At 48.8% G+C, this 24085-nt stretch overlaps 1 pseudogene; it reads right to left on the reverse strand.

Annotated features, from left to right (window-relative positions):
• Positions 1–10499: 10499 nt before the first annotated feature.
• On the reverse strand, positions 10500–11788 carry LOC147712635 (zinc finger BED domain-containing protein 6-like; annotated as a pseudogene).
• Positions 11789–24085: the final 12297 nt, after the last annotated feature.

Consider the following 24085-nt stretch of genomic DNA (forward strand, 5'->3'; position numbering starts at 1 on the left):
CATACCCAGAGGGTCTCAAGGCGCTTGAAGAAGGGTAGGGAGTTAATTGTCGAATATCCACGTTTTGAGTTGCTTTCTGAATGCTAGGTGGTTCTGAGTGAGGCGAAGGTGAGTGGGAAGTGAGTTCCAAGTTTTAGCTGCTAGATAGGAGAAGGATCTACCTCCCATGGTGGTTTTGTTGATGCGAGGTACAGTGGCAAGGGCTTGGTTGGAGGAGCGTAGCTGGCGGGAGGGGGTGTAGAAGGATAGTCGTGTGTTGAGGCATTCGGGTCCGATTTCGTAGAGTGCTTTGTGTGCGTGGGTTAGGAGCCGGAAAGTGATCCTCTTATTGACAGGGAGCCAGTGGAGGTTTTTCAGGTGATCAGAGATGTGTTCTTTACGCGGGATGTCTAATATGAGCCTGGCTGGGGCGTTCTGGATGCGTTGTAGTTTTTTCTGGAGTTTTGCGGTGGTGCCGGCGTAGAGGGTGTTTCCGTAGTCCAGACGGCTCGTGACCAGAGCGTGGGTGACTGTTTTTCTAGTTTCGGTAGGGATCCAGCGAAATGTTTTTTTGAGCATGCGAAGAATGTTGAAGCAGGATGAAGAAACGGCGTTGACTTGTCTGTTCATCGAGAGTGCGGAATCCAGGATGACGCCCAGGTTCCGTGCGTGGTACGTCGGGATGGGTGCTTTTCCAAGGGCCTCTGGCCACCAAGAGTCATCCCAGGCGGAGGGGGAGGTACCTAAGATGAGGACTTCTGTTTTGTCTGAGTTCAGTTTCAGACGGCTGTGATTCATCCATTCGGCTACTTCTTTCATTCCTTCGTGTAGGTTGGTTTTGGCCGTGTTAGGGTCTCTGGTGAGTGATAGGATCAGTTGAGTGTCGTCGGCGTAGGAGATGATGTTGAGGTTATGTTGGCGCGCGATGGCCGCGAGGGGGCTCATGTAAACATTGAAGAGGGTGGGACTGAGTGAGGACCCTTGAGGTACGCCGCAGATGACTTCAGTGGCCTCTGACTTGAATGGTGGAAGGCGGACTCTCTGGGTTCTTCCGGAGAGGAACGAGGTGATCCATTCCAGTGCTTTTCCTTGGATTCCAATGTTTTTGAGGCGCTGTAGAAGGGTGCTATGGCAGACTGTGTCGAAGGCTGCGGAGAGGTCGAGGAGGATGAGGGCGACTGTGTCTCCATTGTCCAGTAGAGTTCGAATGTCGTCTGTTGCTGCGATGAGGGCGGTTTCGGTGCTGTGCTTGGCTCGGAAGCCGGACTGTGAGGGGTCGAGGGATTTGTTGGTTTCGAGGAATGCAGCGAGCTGGTTGTTGACAGCTTTCTCGATGACTTTGGCCGGGAATGGAAGGAGTGAGATAGGGCGATAGTTTTTGAGTTCGGTGGGGTCAGCTGTGGGTTTCTTCAGGAGGGCGCTGAGTTCGGCATGTTTCCAGCTTTCCGGGAAGGTTGTGGAGTTGAGGGAGCAGTTGATGACGTCTCGGAGGTGCGGTGCAATAATGGAGTCTGCTTTGTTAAAGATGTGGTGAGGGCAAGGGTCAGTGGGGGATCCTGAGTGGATAGAGTTCATCAGACGGACGGTGTCCTCAGTGGAGATTGGCTTCCAGTCATTGAGGATGATCAGGGGGGGTGGGGGTCCTGCAGGGGATTGGGTGGGTTGGTCTCCGGGTTGGTTGTCGAAGCTGTTGTGGATTTCTGCAATTTTGTTGTGGAAGAATGAGGCTAGGGAGTCGCAGAGGGCTTGAGAGGGGGTGATGTCGTTGGAGTTGGCTGAGGGATTGGTAAATTCCTTGACGATGTTGAATAATTCCTTGCTGTTATGGGCGTTGTTATCTAGACGGTCTTTGAAGGCTGCTTTCTTGGCATTTCGGATTAGTTGGTGGTGTATGCGGGTGGCGTTTTTGAAGGCGTCCTTGGTGCTGGTGGTTGGGTCTTTTTTCCAGGCCTTCTCGAGGGAGCGACAGAGTTTCTTCGATTTCTTAAGGTCATCGTTGAACCAGGAGGCCTTTTTGCTGCCTAGTTTGATTTGTCGTTTTTTCAGTGGTGCTAGGATGTCGGCGCTGTTGGATAACCATTGGGTGAGGTTGGTGGCTGCTTGGTCTGGGTTTGAGGAATGGGCGGGGGGCTTTTGAAGAAGCGATGAGGAGATCTGGTCGATGGTGATTTTGTTCCAGTTTCTTTGTAGGGTGGGTTGAGGGTGGTTGTTGGATGTGGGCTTGTTGTAGGTGAAGTGGACGCAGCTGTGGTCAGTCCAAAGGAGAGCTGTGGTGTGGCTGAAGGAAACATGCTTGCTGGAGGTGAAGATAGGGTCGAGTGTGTGACCTGCGATGTGGGTGGGGGTAGTGACAAGTTGTTTAAGTCCGAGGTTTGCGAGGTTGTCCAAAAGGGTGGTGGTGTTGCGGTCGTTGTTCTTTTCAAGGTGAAAGTTGAGGTCTCCCAAAAGGGTGTAGTCCTCGGAGGGGAGCGCGTGTGGAGTGATGAAGTCCGTGATGTCTTCACTAAATTGTGCGCGGGGTCCAGGTGGCCTGTAAAGGAGGGTGCCTCTGAGTGTGGTCTTGGGGTCGATGTGGATCTGGAAGTGAAGGTGTTCAGAGTTGGCGAGATTGACGTCTGAGCTAGTTGAGATGTGGATGGATTTCTTATGGACGATAGCGATGCCTCCTCCTGTGTGGCTGGTACGGTCCTTGCGAATGATCTTATAGCCTTCCGGGATGGCGATGGTGATGTCTGGGGCTGAAGAGGCATTCATCCATGTTTCTGTTAGGAAGGCGACGTCCGGAGAGATGGTGTCGAGTAGATTCCAGAGGTCGATGGCGTGTCTGTGGACCGAGCGAGTGTTGAGCAGGATGCATTGTAGGTGGTTGGGATCGGATATCTGTTGTGAGTTCGTAGATGAGGAGTTGTTCTTGGTGCCGTCGAACTTGCAGGAGTAGCAGGAAAAGGGTCCATGGGTGTGTCCAGGAGCAGCTTGGACGCAGTTGAGGGAGCGGCCGGGGTTGAGGGCTAGGAGGGTGGTGGCATCGTAAGTAATGCGGGAGGGGTGGACTTTATGAGGACCTTTGGCGTGGACGCGTGGGCACATCTGTCTTTAAGCACCTTGAGGGGGGGAGGGGCGTGGGAGGGGCAGCAGGGAGGCGGGAGCGTTGCGAGGAGGAAGGGCTCAGGGAGACAACAACAAACAAGATGGAGGAGGTAAAAAGTCGAGTGAGGCTGGGGCACTGAAATAGTTGACAAGCGCTTTTAAACAGGTAGCTTCTATGTTAATAGATAGAGCGCAGCTCCGTTCCGTCGCGCTGATTATATGGCAAAATGCTGCTAAATACCTGAAACGCTGTAGCGTTATGAGTGGCACAGAGTAAGAAGACTGAAGAGGAAATCACAAGCGCTAGAATAAATGCACAGTCACAAGCGCTAATGCAAATGCGCAATTCAATTACCAGCACACAGATGGTCAGAGGTTAATGGAGGGAGTAACGATACCACTGGAGCCAGGGAGCGTGGGAGCGACCGTGTCTGACGAAGTCAGGGCGGTCACAGTTGTCCTTTCTACGGGGTCTACAGTAAGGGTCAGTGGGTGGGAGGGGCAGCAGGGAGCATTGCGAGGAGGAAGGGCTCAGGGAGACAACAACAAACAAGATGGAGGAGGTAAAAAGTCGAGTGAGGCTGGGGCACTGAAATAGTTCACAAGCGCTTTTAAACAGATAGCTTCTATGTTAATAGATAGAGCGCAGCTCCGTTCCGTCGCGCTGATTATATGGCAAAATGCTGCTAAATACCTGAAACGCTGTAGCGTTATGAGTGGCACAGAGTAAGCAGACTGAAGAGGAAATCACAAGCGCTAGAATAAATGCACAGTCACAAGCGCTAATGCAAATGCGCAATTCAATTACCAGCACACAGATGGTCAGAGGTTAATGGAGGGAGTAACAATACCACTGGAGCCAGGGAGCGTGGGAGCGACCGTGTCTGACGAACGCCGCATGCTGGCGGTGCATCGCACGCAGGCACACCACATGGCAGCAATGCTTGCACAGATGCAGGCAAAGGGACAACATATTGCCCAGATGACAGCAGCTGTGAGACAAAACAACCAGCTGCTTGTATCCCAGCAGGACATGACCCGTCGACGCCACCGCCAACTACTGGCCCGCCTATCGGCCTACACTAGGTCAAATCATGTTGTTGGCCACGCGACATCTCAGCTGGCACGACGGTCACTTGCCATGCAGGCCCAAATGGTGCAGTGTTGCCAGGATGTGGCCAGGTCACTCGACCTACTCACTGCAGCTGTGCTTGGCAGACAGGCCACTGGCCAGGAAGAAGCAGAGGGGGGTGACGACGCAAGTGAGGCTGCGTCGACCAATAGCAAGGCCTCCTTAACACCGTTGCCTGCACCGCGCCGCAGCAGCAGGCCAACATCAGGAAGTAGGGCCAACACCGTCCCTCAGGATGCGGAGAGACGACTTGGGGCGTCTCGTCGTCAACATCGGTGAGGACTGTAAAACTATGAGGGAGGCCATGCAGTCGACCCGTGCAAACCCCCTACCCCAGCATGGGGAGATATGGAGCAATACTCTCCCCATCAGACAATTTAATGCTTGAAGGCCAATTTATTGTGATGTAACATTAAAGAAGAATGGTCAAACTTCATACACACTCATGTCATTATTACATTCGTCATGCATGGGTGCAGTGTTGTGATAGTGGAATGTGTGCACTAGAAACAGTTCGTAGTGATGTGGTTGCGGCGCCTGTGTCCTTCCGCAAGATCTTGTCCGCGGGCATGACGTACATGTGGAGGTGGCCGGTTGTCACCTTCAGACTCACTGCCTGATATCTCCACTGGTATCCTGCCCTTGGTGGCAATGTTGTGGAGTATTGCACACACGGCCACGATGCGGCAGCAGACCTCAGGTGTGTATTTGACGGCCCCACCAGTCTTGTGCAGTATGCGGAAACGGCTCTCCAATAGGCCAAATGTCCTCTCTATGCAATTTCGTGTCCGTATGTGTGCAGCATTGTAACGCCGTTGCTGCGGTGTGGCTGGGTTGAGGTATGGGGTGAGGAGGTACTCACGTAGACCGTAGGCGCTATCACCTGCGGGAAATGAGCACAGGGTGAGTGCCTATTCTGCGCAGATACACGATGAAAGTATAGTATATGGGGACATGTGTACTTACCCAGTAGGTGTACTTCGCAAAAGTCTCCCCTTGCCAGTCGTGTGTGAATGCCGCTGTGCCGGAAGATGAAGGAGTCATGTGTGCTGCCCGGATATTGTGCCACTATGTCCGTGATGATATTCTTGGCGTTGCACACCATCTGGATATTGAGGGAGTGGTAGGATTTGCGGTTGCGGTACATGTACTCCGTTTGTGCTGGTGGGCAGTTGTGGATATGGGTACAGTCAATGCATCCAATTACATGCGGAAAAGGTGCAATGTTGTAGAATTTCAGCTTGGTGTCATTTAAGTCCTGCTGGGTGGTTGGGAATGAAATGTAGTGGTGTAGCCTGGTCAGCATTGCATCCAGAAAACTACTGAGGCAGCGGGACATGGTGGACTGGGATATGCCCCCAGCGACAGCAACTATCCCCTGGAAGCTTCCGGAAGCCAGTAGGTGCAGGCAGCACAATACCTGTACATGGGTGGGGACGGCATTGGTTCTCTTTGTTGGATGCTGCAGCAGGGGGTCTAGGTCCTGGATCAGCTTGATAATCATTGGGCCACCTAGCCGGTACTTGGCATAGATTTTCTCCCTGGTTTGGCCCAGAAGGGTGACCCGCTGCCGGAATATTCGCTCCTGGATCCTACGCCTATTCTGTGCTGCTCGCTGCAGCCTACGCCGCCTCACCACCATGTAGAGTCCTGGCATTGTGAGAGTCCACAGTCTGCAGCTGCATGTCCTTAAGTGTATTTGGTCAGGCCAGCACCTGTATGCAATTAACTTTGAAAAAACATTTTTTTTCTTTGCTGGTTACCACCTGGTTTGATTTCTCCTTATTTTGCGCGTCGCTATTAGCGATTTTCGTGTATTTCGCTAACTGCGATTTTTCTTGAATGCCAATAGCGAATATTTAGCGACTTCGCAACTGTTTTCGCAGAATCATTGGTTTCTCGCTATTTCAGAATCGCAAATTGGCAGGTTTCAGGATTCTGCGATTTTATTAGCGATTTCGCAATTATTATTTTGCGATTGCGCTATTTTGCGATTTTCTCTTTCATGAATGGCTTTCACTCAATTTGCGCTCGATTTTGCGAATTCGCAACAATTGCGATCGCAAACTTGCTTCATGAATCTATCTGTATGTCTTTCTTTCTTCATATAGTTGCTCCTTCCAAATCAACAAAACCAACAAGGAAGGAGCTGGTTCGAATGGCCCGGCAACGGAGGCTGGATGCCACTGTCGCCGAATATCGGCGGCTGGTGGCCCTGGAGGAGGAGGACACGCAGTCTACTGGTACATCCACTGGGACAGCTGCATCTTCCTCCGTGCCCCCATGGGCTGCCAGCCAGCGCAGTGCTCCAGCGGTACGGAGCCGGGCTAGCAAAGCCAACCGCCACCGCCGTGCAGCAAAGACAGCAGCTGCCCCCCACAGGAGTTGCAAGGCACGCCAGCACCGCTTATGCCTCAGAGTGTCCTACCTGGAGCAGGAGGTCCTAACATATAAGACCTTGGTGGAGGGCCTCCGCTCCGACCATGCCACCCTCCGCAAGGAGTATGATGCCATGGCCGCTAAAGTGAACAGCATCCTGCCGTAGTGTCCCTTGCCCCTTTTTTAGAGACTTTTGGGGGGTGGGAATTGGGAGTTGGGTTGTTTTGGGGACTTTTGAAGGACAATCGTTGGGGTTAGGGAGGGTCTTGCGGGAGATTATTTTGTTAGGGCTACACAAATATACTTTTGAAACTTTATCTGAGCATACCTGTTTTTTACTGCTTTTGAGTCTGGTGGGTGGGGGTCTAACAGAAAGTTTGTTTTCCTGAAACTTAAGTCTGTGTCATTTTCTTCCTTTAAGTGTAAATGGCTAAAAGTTTTCAACACTAAGTGCCTCTCACAGAGTAAGTGAATTCAAGAGTCCTAGGACTTTAGTAGTACTACCGCCAATCTCTCGTCTCTCCTAATACTCCATTATACTACCTCCCACCAAACGCTTATCTTACCTGTAATTTGTGTTTGAAAGTAGGGATAGGCCCAGGGCTGGCTCCACGGGAAATGACAATTAAGGTTGGCAATCCTGGGCGGATGAAATGTCCTCATTGCGGTGATACTAGTGGTGTGACAGAGTGGCAGTTGCATGCCTATGGCAAAAAAAGAAAATGAAACCTGCTTTGTCCTTACTGGAGCATTACAACGGTACGATAGAGAATATAGCAGGTGACAGTACACTAGAACAGTGCCACAATGTAGCCTAACAAATGGTAAAGTATTGAAAGTATAACTAGTACTTGCGTTGAATTTCTTTGACATTGGCTACTACTACAAGAAGTAGTACTGAAGCTGAGTAAGTCTAGAATATATCCTCGGATTCCTTCACCAGCCTGTTGCTATGACCTTATCCTCCCCAGCAAGTGTGTGGAATTATTGCTGTCATTTAGTCACACATCAATCACAACCACACAGCCCGGGGGAAGAGGGTTAGGGTTTGGAAAATGGATGGGAATGGGGGTTTCTTTTTGGGTAAGTTTTGTTGAGAGAAGAAAAAAAAAGCACAGCATGGACAAACAATAATTGAAGATAAAAAAATCTTTGGGTACAAAGCTAACCATAAATCTTTTAAGTGACATAAAGGAAGTGCATGCACTACTGCATGCATTGTTGCTGAAAAGTAAGTAGTACCTTCGACAACCGTGAATGACAGAATGCGACAGTACAGGGCTGCAGCGTTTTCACTTGCCTATCTCTGCACTCTGAGAAACACTTCTTACATTAAATTAGGTTAAAAAAATAGCCGAAGTAAAACCTATAGAATGGCTGTAGGGATCAATTTAGAAGCAGAGAGAGATCCAAGAAATGCAGAGTCACACTCATAGAAGTTCACAGCAATAACATTACTTAAAAAAACATTAGAAAAGAATGGATACTGTATCTGTATGTTGTTGTAGTTGTCCTGTTGAATTTGGTAAGTAATTTGCACGCATCAAACCATTCCTCTTATTAGCGGCACTCCTCCATTCCAGCTGACGCTCCGGCCATCAATGTTGGTGACCAGAAGACACCCTGTCCACTGCCTGCCTGGCGGATGCTGAATTGCGGCTCGCTAATGTGAAGCCTGACTTCATCCTTTTTTTCCCATTGCACAGACTGAAACCCGGCCTGTAATTATTGATGGAAAAACAGGAAGTGATATTAGAACACCACTGACAAATAAATATAATGTATGTACGCTGTGTAGTGCAAAAAGTCACACTTTGAGTTTCCTAATAGACAGTACAATATTTTTGAAAGTGCGTACTCTGTCTGAGTCTCCTTTTGAAGGATAAATAAGTATGGGCAAATTAATTTAGCAGATCTTTCCCCTCAAGCTAGGTGTACTGTAAACTGGGTTTTAGAACAAAATTAGACCTCCCTAGCAGTGCTCCCACCCAGACCATTACTAAAGCCAGTCGCAAAAATGTAGAAGACCCCCAATCAGATCTCAATAAACGAGGCCTAGTAGAAAACTGGTGACAAAACGTACTTTGAAAGTAAAAGTAGGCCCAAATACCTCCTTACCCACCGTGGATTGTATTCAAACCCCTTGCAAGCAAGCAAAAGTATCCATACCCAGCATCGCTCCAAGACTCGCAACCCCCCCCACAAACAGCCCCCCACCCAAACACATGCAATACAAATACTGCTAACCCTAACGAGCCCTAAGTTAAGAATAGTGGCAAACGCTTTCTTTAACTATGCCAAATCCCCCCTTTCCCAGCATGGATTTTCTTCAAATCACTTGCAACCAAAATTACACATTCCCACGAGTGCTTTAATACCCCAAAACTCAGTTGCAAAAATCTAGAACACCCCGAAACACATGCAATCCTGCTGCTAGGGCTAACCCTAACGAACCCTAAGTTACAAAAAGTGCCAAAAGGCTTTTCCGCATGGATTTACTTCAAACCAGTTCTATCCGGTATTAGACCTTCCCAGCAATGCCCCAAGACCCGCCAACCCACCTGCAAAAAAGCATCAACACCCCCAAGCAGCCAAAAAGGAAAATCTCATACTTACAATATTTATCGTCCTTCGGTCCAAACGCGCTGTGCAGCTAGGTCATAACTCCTGTTTTCTACCACGGATTTCATGAAAAGCCAATGCAATCAAAATTAGACTGTCCCAGAAGTGCTCCCAGACCCCAAAACCCACCCACAAACACCGGAACCCCCCCAAAGTGCACCTCAGAGGCAAGCAAGTCAGCAAAAACGTAAAAATATTATGCCTCCGATTTTGTCCAAACCACTTTTATCCGGTATTAGAGCTTCCCAGCAATGGCCCCAGAGCCGTCAACCCAGGAGAAAACTAGTAGAAGACCCCCAAACAGCCAAAAAGCAAAAGTACAAAAATGGGGACCTAGTCATTTTCATGGCAATTTCCAAAATCACTCCGCGCGCGCTCTGCAGCTAGGCCCTAACTCCCCTCTGCCACCATGGATTTGCTTCAAACCTCTTGCAATCAAAAGTATCAATAGCCAGCAGTGCTCCCAGACCCCGAAACCCACCCACAAACACCAGGAAGCCCCCCAAACAGGCCCCCGAAAACGCTATATTGAGCGAAATGTCAGAAATAGCAAAAAAAATGTCATCATGGATTTTCTCCAAACCAGTTCTATCCGGTATTAGACCTTCCCAACAATGCCCCAAGACCCACCAACCCACCCGCAAAAAAGCATCAACACCCCCAAGCAGCCAAAAAGGAAAATCTCATACTTACAATATTTATCGGCCTTCGGTCCAAACGCGCTGTGCAGCTAGGTCATAACTCCCGTTTTCCACCACGGATTTCCTGAAAAGCCAATGCAATCAAAATTACACTGTCCCAGCAGTGCTCCCAGACCCCCAAATCCACCAACAAACACCCAGAAGCCCCCCAAAGAGCACCTCAAAGGCAAGCAAGTCAGCAAAAACACAAAAGAATTTCGCCTCCGATTTGGTCCATACCACTTTTATCCGGTATTAGAGCTTCCCAGCAATGCCTCAAGACCCGCCAACTCACCCGCAAAGAAGTAGAACACCCCCACAAGTGCAGAGTCTTTCTTCATTGGGCGTAATCCAGCCCTCTGCTTTGAGGGAAATAGGAGTCTGGAGGAGGAGGATAGAGGAGCATGTTCTTGTGAACTTGTGAACCTGAGGAATGCAGACTGCAGCACCTTCAAATCAATAAGCAAACAAGTGAAGACAGTTCTGCTGATGGGCTTGTTTTTGTGATTAGGTGATTAAAGTTTTAAATATATTAACTGTGCAAAACAAAGACAGACAGACACACAGGAATAAAAGTGAATAAGGACAAAAAAGAAAGTTATTGATTCATTGGCACATTTTCAGGGCTCGGTGTCAGGGAATAAGAATAAGAGTTCGTCCTCATACTCTGCGAATTCAGGCAGGAGTAGGTCAGTGTCAACAGAGAAGAAATTCCCTCATCCACGATGCTGTCCTCCTTGTCTTCATCCGGCGTGGGTTCTCGTAATTTGTAATCTGGTGGTATGAGGTGCTGATTCATCGTGATCATTGTTAACCTCTCCACATTTTTGGGCAAGAGGCGGCTCCGTTCGGAAGTTACAATGCCACCAGCAGCACTGAAAACACATTCAGAAGACACGCTTGTGAGTGGGCAAGACAAGTAGTTTATAGCCAGGTTGGAGAGCTGTGCCCACAATTCTTTTTTCCCATGCTAATACACCAATGGGTCAGCATTAACATAGACCTCAGTTGAGTCATTCAGATAGTCCTGCACCATCGACTCAAGGTTCTCCAAGGTTCCTTCACTTTGCTTACTTTTTGCTGGGACCTTTTGAGAACCAAACCCAAGCCAAGTTAGCCAATCCTCTTCTTCACCCAATGTTACTGTTGTGTCTGGTGCAGATGATCCGGTTGCCGGTGTCTTTAATGGCTGAGTGGTCACTTGTGCCACAGCCACAGGTGCAGAAGTGGATTCTTTTGACTGGGGATGGCCTGCTGATGCTGATGTACTGCCTTTTCCTTCAATTTGCTGCCGTTCTCTTTCAAACCTCATGGCTGAAAAAGCTAGCCAACGTTTGTACTTTGTAACATCTTCATCATCAAAAGGAAAGAATGCTCGGCCTGCCAGCGCCTTTTTGTAGCGTGGATCCAGAATAGTAGCACAAATGTAAAGGTGTTCTGAGTGAATCATTTTAAGACGTTCATCGCCAAGTAGGCGCTCTAATAATTTCTCCACCAAAACAAAAGCGTCTTTCTTTTCTTCATCTTTTTGAAACATAGAAGACACCGCCTTCAGTTGGTGCTCCAGCATGCGCAACAATGGGATAGCTTTTCCTAAATTACAGTCCTCCCTGCTGACTGCACGCGTGAAGACCTCAAAAGGACAAAGCATGTCTGTCAGGCTTTTAACTAGCTTCCATTACGCCGCATCTAGCCTCAGGTCCTTCTGAGCTGTACCCAGTGTTAAGAAATAGTGATCGAGTACCGTATACTGCTCATACAGACGCTCAAGCATGTAGAAGATTGAGTTCCAACGTGTTGGCACCTCCTGGATGAGTGCTTTCACTGGCATTCAACGTTCATGTAGCAGGCTCCTCAGATGCTTCCGGGCCTTAAAATAATGGCTGAAATGGTTGCACATTCTTCGGCAGGTGGCACTAACTTGCACGCTGGACTGTCTTCACTCAAGAATTTTTTAACAACCAGGTTTATACAGTGCGCCAAACACGGCACTCTGAAATAGTGACCCAGATCCATGGCCTAACTATATTGGCGCCATTATCCGTGGAAACATAACCAATCTGGCGTTTTTCTGGGGACAGCCAGTGAAAGACCTTTGTGTAAAACTCATTCAAAATGTTTTCTGCTGTATGACGTTTTTCCAAGCCAAACATGGCTAGTGTTGCATGTTTCCAAGCAACTTTAAAAACTTGGTCCGGGTCAACACCTGCGTCTAGCTTTGCTTTAACCCCTGAAAAAGAGACCCAGTGTGCAGTGATGCACATGTAATCAGCACCTGCGCCACTGGTCCACATATCTGTTGTCAGATGTATAGTGTGAACAGCACTCTTCTGCAAAGCTGCCCCAATCACCTCCAGCACATCTTCATGTAGTGTTGGAACCGCAACTGTGGCAAAATAGAACCAGCTAGGAACCTTCCATTTAGGGCTGAGCGCTGCCACTAATTCTAGAAAACCAACCCCTTCTACAAAAGAAAAATGGAGAATGTCCAGAGCTAGCATTTTAGCCAGCTTAGTGTTATACAGACGCGTCAGTGGGTGGTTGCGATCATATGGCGCGTCTGAAAACAACATGGTTCTAATGTTGGCCTGGACCATGCATTTACGGGATGATGATGATGATGACTTCTTCGACCCAGTTATGCTCGCTGATTAACTTTTTTGCATTGGTGTCTCACTCTCTCCCACACTCTAAGTGTGGCTCACATGGGGTGTGCTGCTGACAGGGGTACTGGGTGTAAGTGAAGTGTTTGACACGTCTTCTTCCTCCTCGTCATCATCAGATGAAACATCAACGTTTTCTTGACTTGCAATTCGGGCTTCCTTGATCTCCTTCAGGTGCGCAAACCATTGGACAGCGTGCTGTCTCTTAAGATGACCTCTCTGGCCTCCGGTACCATAGTTGGTACCAAACTTACCACGACTAACTGCAAGCTTACAAACGCTACAAATGGCAAAGTTTTCCTTTTTTGGGCAAACACTAAAGAAGTCCCAAACTGCTGACTTCAAATGTCTGTGGGGGCCGAAGGAGGCGGTGATACTGGTGGTGGTCATGCTTCTAATGCCAGATGCAGTCGAGGATGTGGATTGCCGAACTTTACTACGTTGTGCACTTTCACCACCACTAATTGAGGTCGAGATGGATGGAGGTCCCTTCTGGTGAGGAAGAAATATGGAAGCGGTAGGTGTTGGTGTACTAGTTAACTCCAATGATTGTGGTTTTTCCATTGCCTCCTCGTCGACAACATCATCACGCTAAGCAGCTTCACGGGCTGGGGTCAAATGTCTGTTTGCTGCATGCCCGATAGGGCTTTAGTGACCTTTATGATGACTGTGTCGTCGTCGTGAGAGTCTTCATCAGCAGGAGTATGCACCACTTCTTGTTGAGCCTCATCACACTCCATAACTATGAGACTTTGGACGAGCTTCCTTTTACGCTTAACTACCTTTGTCAGATCATGGTGTGCCTCACTCTCAGACGGCAGTGGTACTGGTTCCCAATTTTGATCCGTATAATCAGAAGGAGGTGTGCTTGAAGAAGATGTAGACACCACCCTTGATCTCTTCCTTGCTAGGGATGTGGAAGACAATGAATGTTCATCAGGAGGAGTGGCTTCCTCAAATGATACCTCGGCTTGATTGTCGATTTCCCGATGTGCCCCTCCTTCGGGAGGAACAACTATTGTGGGCACTTGTGACCCTCCATGCACCTCTGCTTGCGCATCTCCTTGCGCTGCCTCTCCTTCCACTTGTACTTGGGCTTGTACTTGCACATGTGGTTGTTGTTGCGGCTGTGGTTGTTCAACACTCGTCAGATGAGTTACAACAACCTTGTTGATTGAGGGACATTGCTGCTACTTTCTTGTGATGAGCCAACCTCACTGGTCGATGGTGATTGAACAACTAGACTAAGTGCCTCTGCAGCACTCAAGGGCTTGGACTTAAGTTGGCGTGGTGGTGGTTGCACTGAGCCCAATAGAGCGGGGATGCTGCTCCCAGCTTGGTCCCCAGCAGATCCTGCTGCTGCTGCAGGCGTACTTTTTTTTTTTACTCCCAAAAAATGTGTTGGGCGGCACACCAGTCTCCTTGGTAACTTGCTTCTTCTGCTCCTCACTGGCAACTTTCTTGCTAGAGGAGCTATGGGGAAATTTTTTTGGAGCCATCTTCTTCAGAGGTCAGAACAAAAGGCCGCAGTTGCACGAGTTGCAGAGTTGTCTGTGGCCAGATGTGACGTCGCGTGACGTTATGCTGCACACACACACCGCTGCAGGACTTCTTCCTGGCACTGGTGGTTCTCTTGAGTCTTGTGCACCTAAAAGCAATGGAAGACAGAGGAACATCAGTTCAGTTATACACCCCAAAAACTCGAAAACCACACAAAAATCAGCACAATCCCATGCCATCCATGCCCTCAAAGATGTTTAAATTCAAGACACCCCACAGAAAGACTAGGCCCATGCACCACTCACTACCCCTGGGCATAATGGTTGAAAGCTAGGCAAAATGGTTGCAGGCCTAAGAACACTGCCTGCATTCAAAAAGGCCACTTGCCTCCCAGCACATGGCCAGGGTCTGCCTGTACCAGCACTCAAAATGGTACCCCACCCACATGGCCTGTCCCCATGAACAGCCCAAAAAATCGAAAAACACAGAAAAATCAGCACAATCCCATGCCATCCATGCCCTCCATGATGTTTAAATTCATGACACCCCACAGAAAGACTAGGCCCATGCACCACTCACTACCCCTGGTCAAAAGGCCACAACAACAGCCCAAAAATCGAAAAACACAGAAAAATCAGCACAATCCCATGCCATCCATGCCCTCCATGATGTTTAAATTCAAGTCACCCCACAGAAAGACTAGGCCCATGCACCACTCACTACCCCTGCTCAAAAGGCCCCAACAACAGCCCAAAAATTGAAACTTCAAAAATTGTAGTTGCAGCAACTGTAATGCCCCAAACAAACTTACTTGTGAAATTTCTAATCCAAAAGTGATCCAAAGAAAGTCAAAAAGGCCTAAAATCCAAATATCCAGCAGCATCCACAAAAAGTAATCCTTCCAGGTCAAGATCCGAATGAAAGTGACCAGCACATGAAGAAAGCACTGGGAGGAGCCTGCTGGACAGGAACAGGAAGTTGGAGACTGTGGGGCACTTCCTTCCTCCCAACCCCCCCAAAATGGACTCCTTGCAAAAAAAAGTGCAGGCAAATGTCAACGTTATTCTAAAAAAAATCATCATTTTCAGAAGGTTTATGCTGCTTGCTGGTGGATTTCTTGTGCAGAATTGCTAATTTTGTAATTTCGCGAGTGCGAGATTGTTGCTGCCCACCGCATCTACGTGCTCGCAATTGCGAACTCCCACGATAAGTGATCACGGCGTACTCGCATTGACAAACTCTCGCTGTGCAAGGTGGCAAGATCCAAAATGGCGCAACACTCGCAAAATATCGAGAAAAACAACTCGGCAAACACTGAATGACGGTAAGTGAACGTCGCACGCCGCAATATTTTATCACCAAGAAAAAAAAATCAGCTGCGTGCGAGTTTGCGGATTTTCGGTAAATTCGAGAGAGTTCGCGGATTGCGAATTTACCGAAAATCCCCAAAATCCGCGAGCAGAACGGATTTTCCGCCCATGCTTAATAAAAAATGAAAAAGCCATGAAAAACGAGCAGATGGGAGATAATACAAGCATTTGCAATACAATCGGTCTTGCCTTTGGGACCATATATGTATTTGGCTATGCAGCACATTAGCCTGGGTGCCAAAACATCTACTGTTCTTTAATATGGAGGGAAAGTAAGCACCAAATTGTGGAACACTCCAGGTATGGGAACACATGGAGAGAAAAACTGCCTATCAGCAGGACATTGTATTGTCCAAAGCTTCGGTGGTCATGTCACTGAAAATATAATATTTAAAAAAATTATTATTTTCTATGTGTGCTCGTTGAATACAAGTTTCTATGGCCTGGAATCTGTGCTTATGGTATTTTACTGACCTCAGCTGGTCGTTTTCTATCAAGAAAACTAAATAGAGGTAGTGACCAGCAAAATAAAAAAAGAAATTCCCTAAGTAGAAAGCAATTCTGGCATTTTACTGACCGCTACTGTTCGTTTTCTATCAAGGCAGTTAATTAGAGGCAGTTGAACAAGCAGAAAGCAATTCTGGCATGTTACTGCCCTCTACTGGTCGTTTTTTATAAAGACAGTTAATTAGAAGCATTTGTACAGAAAAAAAGTCCATAAGCAAAGGCAGAAGCAGACAAGTCCTAGGGCTGATCTCAAGATTCCACAAAGTACATCCAACAGATCTCCCAGACAGCGCAAGATCTGTCTAGGTTCGACCTAAAAAGGGGGAATGGGAGACAGACAGCTGACAGCCTCGTGCTACGAAGCTGCCCAACGCTACATGGTGAGGAAGGAGTCATGGGGATCTGCCCATGCAGGCACAACAACAATTGAATAAATTGGAAGTCTTGCATGCAAGAGAGAAAAATTGCAGGTTGTGGGTTTATAGGGGAATATGGTGGGAAGTCATTTAATTTACAGTGAGTACACAAATGTAAATTGTCACGTATGCAGAATTAGGTAAGTATTACAAAAGGTAAGATGAGTCAGATGCCTGCTTTAACAATGACCTTGCACGTCGTCTTTTACCTGCTCAGTTTAGTTGTGCATATAGAGTAACAGTACTTGTCCATTGCTGTGCAACATGGGCGTCCTCTTGTGCAGCCAGTGTGAGTAACCGGCCTTGTGATATGTGCCTCAGCAGCGGTAACGTTTGCAGCCTGTGGGTGCTATGGAGTCCGTTGGTGTTTCAGTCTCCGACAGCGTCCTGGTCGATGTTGTGTGGCTGGTGTTAGGTCCTTTATGCTGAGAGTTCAGTGCGTGACAGCGTGCTGCCACGCTGCGCGTGTGTGAAAGTGCAGTGCGTTGAATTTTTTGTATCCCCGCTGGTACGCTGACTCACTCAGCCCCCGCCTCAGCCCCGGAGCAATATGTTAGGGTGTGTGGCGGCTCCAGCCACGAGCATGTTTGTCTGCTGTAGTTGAGGCCTCAGCAAAATGCGAAGTGTGTGAGCCGGGAGCGTGTTTGCCCGCTGTCTTGCCAGTTAGACGACCCACATGGCGTCAACGGCAAATGCACCGCAAATTGCCAAAAGCACCGGCCAGGGGTATTGTAACAGTAGTCGCCCCCAGAACGCTTGGCGCAAGCGGTGGAATACAGCTTGGTTTGAGGCGCGCCCATCGCTGTATGCCCACGCCCCTAGCACAACGCACACACCCAAAACGGAGTACTGTGAACGCCTATTTTACACGCCCCCAGCTCAACGCACACGCCGACAACGGATTACTGTGAACGCTTGTTTTCCAGGATTGCCGTGCCCCATTTCCCACAAATGCCGTTCCCATCGCTGTATGGCCACGCCCCCAGCACAATGCACACGCCCACAAGGGAGTACTGTGAAGGCTGTGTTTTTCGGAATACCACGCCCATCGCTGTGTATGCATACCTCGCATATCGCTGTATGCACAGTCCCCCAGAACAACGCCCCGAGCAGAACGCCCACGTCCACAAGGGACTACTTTGCCCCTAAGGTTCTTTTACCTTTCTATTGTATATGGTGGGCACCTGTAGAGCCTATGTCCATCTGCCGAAACGGTCCTTCCCAATGCTGTATTGGGTGTTGTGATTGGCGCTGTGGTTCCTGAGATTACCCGCCTCAAAGGTTTGGGCTCTCTCTTTATATTATTAGTATGGATATTAATGTATTTACTATTTTAGTTTGTTAATAGTTTAAAAAATGGTATTAATTAGTTAATTGGATATTAATTATTAATTGGTAAATATGTTAATTGTCTTATTTTTTAGGTTGTGTTATTTTTTAGGGAGTATGGTGGAAAGTAATTCAATCATACATATGTTTGTATTTAATATTTTATATTGTTAGTGTGTTAAATGTACTATTAATTAATTATACATTGATTATTAATGATTAATAATTGACATCACTGATGACATCATCTAGTGAATGTGTGTTTTTTGTGAAGATTGAATATATATATATATATCATGTCGATGGAAGAATAAATGGGTATATAAGTGTCTAAATGGCTATTTCTTTTGTAAAATTGATGTATAACTGGTTAGTGAGTAATGTTTAAATATGTAAATATCTGTATCAGTCTCTCATTTTGTGTATAAGTGGCTGCATGGGTTGGTGAGTAGCTACATGGTTGTCTATATGGGTTATTAGTTGTTTTTTTGAGCATCAGTATGAGTGTCTGTATGGTTCGGTGAGGGGTATTACTTAGTGCATAGATGTATGAATGAGTGACTCACTGTTTGTATGTGTTGAAGACAGCATGTGTGCAGAACTGTATGGGTGGATGAGTGTGTGTATGGGTGTGTTAGTGAGTGAATGACTGTCTTTATGAGTAACTACATATGTTTTAAAGTAGTATATGTGAGTATGGGTGTATAAAAGAGTGAGAGATTGGAAGAGTACCTGTGTAAATAAGTATGTGTTTCTATTAGTGAATGTTTAATCAATCAATCAATCAATCAGGAGTTTGTTAAAGCGCGACTACTCACCCGTAAGGGTCTAAAGGCGCTAGGGGTGGGGGGTTAAGGGGGGTGCAGGTTCCATTCCATCAAGGAGGGGGTCTGTCGAAGAGCCAGGTTTTGAGGTTTCTTGCGAAGATGGGGAGCGATGTTGTCTGTCTGAGGTGGAGCGGAAGGGCGTTCCATGCTTTGGCCGCGAGGAAGGAGTAGGAGCGGCCTCCCGATCTGGTCTTTCTGGTGTGGGGGACCAGGGCGTAGGAAAGCTGGGCTGATCGTAGGGTCCTTTGGGGTGCGTGGAATTTGAGTCAGCTGTTCAGGTATGCTGGTCCGGTGCCGTGGAGGGCCTTGTGTGCGTGGGTGAGCATCTTAAAGGTGATTCTCGCCTCAACGGGGAGCCAGTGGAGTGTGCGCAGGTGCTGGGAGATGTGGCAGTGTTTTGGCAGGTTGAGGACCAGTCTTGCGGCGGCGTTCTGGATGTTCTGTAGCTTGCGGATGAGGTTTTTGTTTATTCCGGCGTAGAGTGCGTTGCCGTAGTCGAGTCTGCTGGTGACCAGGGTGTGAGTGACTGTCTTTCGGTGTTCGAGGGGGATCCATTTGAAGGTCTTACGAAGGAGGCGGTGGGTGTGGAAGCAGGAAGATGAGACAGAGTTGATCTGGCGGTCCATTTTGAGCTCGGAGTCCAGGATGATTCCCAGGTTGCGTGCGTGGTCTGTGGGGGTTGGCGGGTTTCTGAGGGCGGTGGGCCACCAGGTGTCGCTCCAGGCGTCGGGGTTTGGGCCCATGATGAGTACTTCTGTTTTGTTGGTGTTCAGTTGTAGGCAGCTGTTTTTCATCCATTTGGCGACGGCTTCCATGCCTTCTCGAAAGTTGCGTCTGGTGGTGTTGGGCTCGTTGGATAGGGAGAGGATGAGCTGGGTGTCGTCTGCATATGACACAATGTTGAGTCCGTAGGTTCTGACGATGGGGACAAGTGGAGCCATGTAGACGTTGAAGAGCGTCGGGCTGAGGGAGGAGCCCTGGGGGACTCCGCAGGTGGTAGGTGTGGAGTCCGAGAGGAAAGGGGGGAGTCTGACCCGCTGCGTCCTGCCGGAGAGGAAGGAGCAGATCCAGTCTAGGGCCTTGTCCTGGATTCCTGCATCGTAGAGTCTGCGTATTAGGGTGCGGTGGGAGACTGTGTCGAACGCCGCTGATAGGTCGAGGAGGATGAGGGCTACTGTTTCTCCTTTGTCCAGTAAGGTGCGGATGTCGTCTGTTGCGGCGAGGAGGGCGGTTTCCGTACTGTGTTTTTTTCTGAAGCCGGATTGGGAGGAGTCGAGGCTGTTGTGTTCTTCAATGAATGTGGCGAGTTGGCTGTTGATGGCTTTCTCGATGACTTTCGCTGGGAACAGGAGCAGGGAGATGGGTCTGTAGTTTTTGAGGTTGGTGGGGTCCGCTGAGTGTTTCTTTACAAGGGGGTTGACCTCGGCGTGTTTCCAATTGTCGGGGAACGAGGCGGTCGCCAGGGAGAGGGTTGATGGTTTGGCGGAGCATGGGTGCGATGGTGTTGGCGGCTCTGTTGAAGATGTGGTTGGGGCAGGGGTCCGTGGGGGCCCCTGAGTGGATTGACTTCATTGTCTTCAGTGTGTCTTCAGTGGTGAGGGCTGTCCAGTCATCAATCGCTGGTTTCCGGGTGTCAGGGGTGGTTGGTGAGGGTTCAGTGTGTTGGTTGTCTTCGTCGAAGGTGTCGTAGATGCTCTTGATTTTGTGGTGGAAAAAGATGCTGAGTTTGTCGCAGAGGTCTTGTGAGGGAGGGATGTCGGTAGACTCGCTGGTGGGTTGGGCGAACTCCTTGATGATGCTGAAGAGTTCCTTGCTGTTGTGTGCATGGGTAGAGATTCTATCTTCAATCGCTTTTTTCCTCGTTTCTCTGATGAGGTGATGGTGGGCGTTGGTGGTGGCTCTGAAGTTGTTGTGGGCTTCTGTGGATTTGGTGTTTCTCCAGGCCTTTTCGAGGCGGTGGCATGTGCGCCTGGACTCTCGAAGTTCAGTGGTAAACCATCTGGCTTTCTTGGCATGGGTATTGTTGTTTTTCTTGAGGGGGGCTATGGTGTTGGTGCTGTCCGAGATCTATCTATGCTGGGTTCGGGCTGCGGTGTTGGGGTCGTCGTTTTCCGCAATGGTTGGGGTGGAGTTGTTGAGTGAGGAGGTGAGCTGGTCATCAGTGATTTTGGCCCAGTTTCTTTGTGGAAGCAGGTGCTGGTGTCTGTGGATGGTGGGTGTTCTGAAGGTGAAGTGGACGCAACGATGGTCGGTCCATGGGAGTTCGGTGGTGTGGCTGAAGGTGATGGAGTTTCCTGTAGTGAAGAGGGGGTCGAGGGTGTGTCCTGCTGAGTGCGTGGGCTCGGTCACGATCTGGTGGAGTCCAATGTTGTGGAGGTTGTCCAGGAGGCATGTGGTGTTGGGGTCAGGTTGATTGTCGAGGTGGAAGTTCAGGTCTCCCAGCAGGGTGTAGTTGGTGGAGGCCATGGCCTGCGGGGAGATAATGTCCGTGATGGAGTTGGCGAAGGGTCTGCGGGGTCCAGGGGGTCGGTAGATGAGGGTTCCTCGGGGGCGGCGGTGGGGCTGGCCAGTATCTTGAAGTCAATAAGTTTCATCAGTTCTGTGGACTCGTCAGGGAGTGTGCTCAGGCGGAGGCTGGATTTGTGGACGATGGCGATTCCTCCTCCTGGGTGGGTGGGGCGGTCCTTCCTGGAGATATTGTATCCTTGGGGGATGGCGATGGCGATGTCCAATCCCGAGGTGGTGTTGGTCCAGGTTTCGGTGAAGAATGCTACGTCTGGGGTGGTGCTGTCGAGGAGGTCCCAGATTTCTGTGGTGTGTTTGTGGAGTGATCAGATGTTGAGGAGGATGCATTGCAGTGTCTTTGGTTCGGTTGTGTTCTTGTGGGCGGGTTGTGCCGCATCCGTGTTCTTGGCGGTGCTGCAGGTGTGCCGGCAGCGGTGACAGCTGAAGGGTCCATGGGTGTCGGCTGGTGATGCTAGCTTGCAGTTGTTGTTGCAGCCTGGGTTGAGTGCATGGAGTGCTGCTGGGTCGTAGCGTTGGCGGGGCGGAGGTCCAGGGTTCCTGGTGCTGGTCGCAGACGGGCGCAGAAGTGCTTGCCTTTGACACGCCTTCGGTGCACCAGCAGCGCGCCCGCGCAGTGGCCGCCATTAAGTAGGGGTCGGGGAGGGCTGGACAGCTGGGAGCGGGGAGGGGAGCTGGATTGGGCCGGTCGCGCTGGGGGGTGGAGGGGCCGCGGGGGCAGCAGCAGCGGGGAAAGGTAAAGGGAGGAAAGAAGGGATAAAGAAAAAAGGGAAAATAAGCAGAAATAAGGCACAAAAGAGCAGAGATGCAGAAAAGAGCAGAAAGGTGAAAGATAGAAAGGGGAGAAAAATGAGTGAAGGAGCAGAAAGAAAGAAAGGAGACAGAGGTACACTGGACCACCAGGGATGAGGCGCAGGGAAACCTGCGGGTGGAGGAGGGCCTCGATCACCAACACTCAAGAGTGCAGGGGAAGGGGCACCTCACTTAATGGTGGAGCTGCAAGGCTGGGAGAGCAATTTCACTGAAAAATAGTCAGTGGTCTTGCTTGCCTCTCCCCGCAGTGGCCGCCATTTAGTAGGGGTCGGGGAGGGCTGGACAGTTGGAGGCGGGAGCGGGGAGGGAAGCTGTATTGGGCCGGTCACGCTGGGGGGGGAGAGGTCGCTGGGGCAGCAGCGGAGGGGAAAGGCAAAGGGAGGAAAGAAGAGATAAAGAAAAAAGGGAAAATAAGTAGAAATAAGGCACAAAAGAGCAGAAATGCAGAAAAGAGCAGAAAGGTGAAGGATAGAAAGGGTAGAAAAACAAGTGAAAACGAGTGAAGGAGCAGAGGGAGAGAAAGGGAAAATGGGTAGAAATAAGGCATAAAAGAGAAGAGGTGCTGAAAGGTGAAAGATAGAAAGGGGAAAAAACGAGTGGAAACGAGTGAAGGAGCAGAGGGAGAGAAAGGGAAAATGGGCAGAAATAAGGCGCAAAAGAGCAGAGGTGCAGAAAGGTGAAAGATAGAAAGGGGAGAAAAACGAGTGAAGGAGCAGAAAGAAAGAAAGGAGACAGAGGTCCACTGGACCACCAGGGATGAGGCGCAGGGAAACTTGTGGGTGGAGGAGGGCCTTGATCACCAACACTCAAGAGTGCAGGGGCAGGGGCACCTCACTTAATGGTGGAGCTGCGAGGGTGGGAGAGCAATTTCACTGACAATGATTTTAAGAGAGTAAGTATGTGTAGGTTTCTGTAGCAGTGAATGTTGTGGTGTGTGTATAATTGTATATGCAAGTAAATGGATGTGTAATACTTTGCATGTGTAACTATGTGTGTGACTAACTATATGGATGAGTGTCGGTGTGTAACAGGATGTATAAGTGTAAGAGTACATATGATGAGTGAGTACATGTATGAGTGACTGTATAGGACTGTTGGTGAATGAGTGGATGTGTGTGTAGATGTTGGAATTACTGAATAGGTGTGTTGTTAGTGGTATAGGTATGTCCATTGGTTTAAAAAGGCTAGTTTCTATTTCTAAGTGTGTGTATCACAGGTTATATTAGAGTGAGAGGAGGTCTGCCACTCTATCACAAGGATGATATCATCAGTGGTGTCATCAGTGATGTCATTTGAGATGTCATGAGTGATGTCATGAGTGATGTCACTGACCATGTCATGAGTGATGTAATATGTGACGTCATCAGCAGTGCATTGCCGGCGCGCGAGTTATAGTTAGCTGAACTAACTATAACGGGGTAATTTCTATGGTTTTGTACAAGTGAAATGTCCCTTAAACCTATGGTTTTTTCAGTGAATTTCTAAGGTTTTTTAAATGCTAATTTCTAACTATAATGTGCCTGAAACCTATGTTTTTTTAAGTGAATTTCAAATGTTTGTTAAATGCTAGTTTCTAAATATACGTACAGAGGTACAATATGTGAAGAAAGAAGATAAAACGTACAGAAAGAAAAAAAAGAAAAGAAGAAAGATGCAACAGTAGTCCACAAAGACGAAGAAAAGTACAGGAAGAAGAAAAGATGTGCAGAAAGAACCAACAGAGGAGCAGAAAGTCCTCCTGTAACCAAAGGTAACTGAATCTGAGGCCTAGAGCCAGTGCTATGCTAAAAGACACTTAGAATACAGTGAAAACACCTACATACACTAGGTTACACTATGCGTTGGGGTAACCCTGTGATTACCATGACCTCCTCTGTAAGATCCCTAGTACATAATAGGGCAGGGGGATTAAAACTACCTCTTAAAACGCATCACAGAGCGTGTTTGCACACTGGTGAAGGGAGGGGTTGCCTGAGGTGACATGTGCCCAAACATGCCCTGTGGACGTTTTATTTTGGGAGATGAAGTCCCCTTGAATCCTTAGTGTCCCTTAATGCCAACTAATCCACCAGGTATCTCCAGTAAGCACCAGAGAGCTGCATGGCAGAGAGGTGTAAAAAGGGGCACGGCCTGGACCACCTCTCTGCAACACAGCACAGTGGTGCTTACGGGATGCACCTGGTGGGCTAGTTAGCCCTCAGGGGCCCTCAGCATTGAAGGGGAAATATTTCCCCACCTTAAAACACGCCACAGGAGGT

This window comes from Lissotriton vulgaris, chromosome 5 (assembly GCF_964263255.1).
Source record: "Lissotriton vulgaris chromosome 5, aLisVul1.2, whole genome shotgun sequence".
NCBI classification, from domain to species: domain Eukaryota; kingdom Metazoa; phylum Chordata; class Amphibia; order Caudata; family Salamandridae; genus Lissotriton; species Lissotriton vulgaris.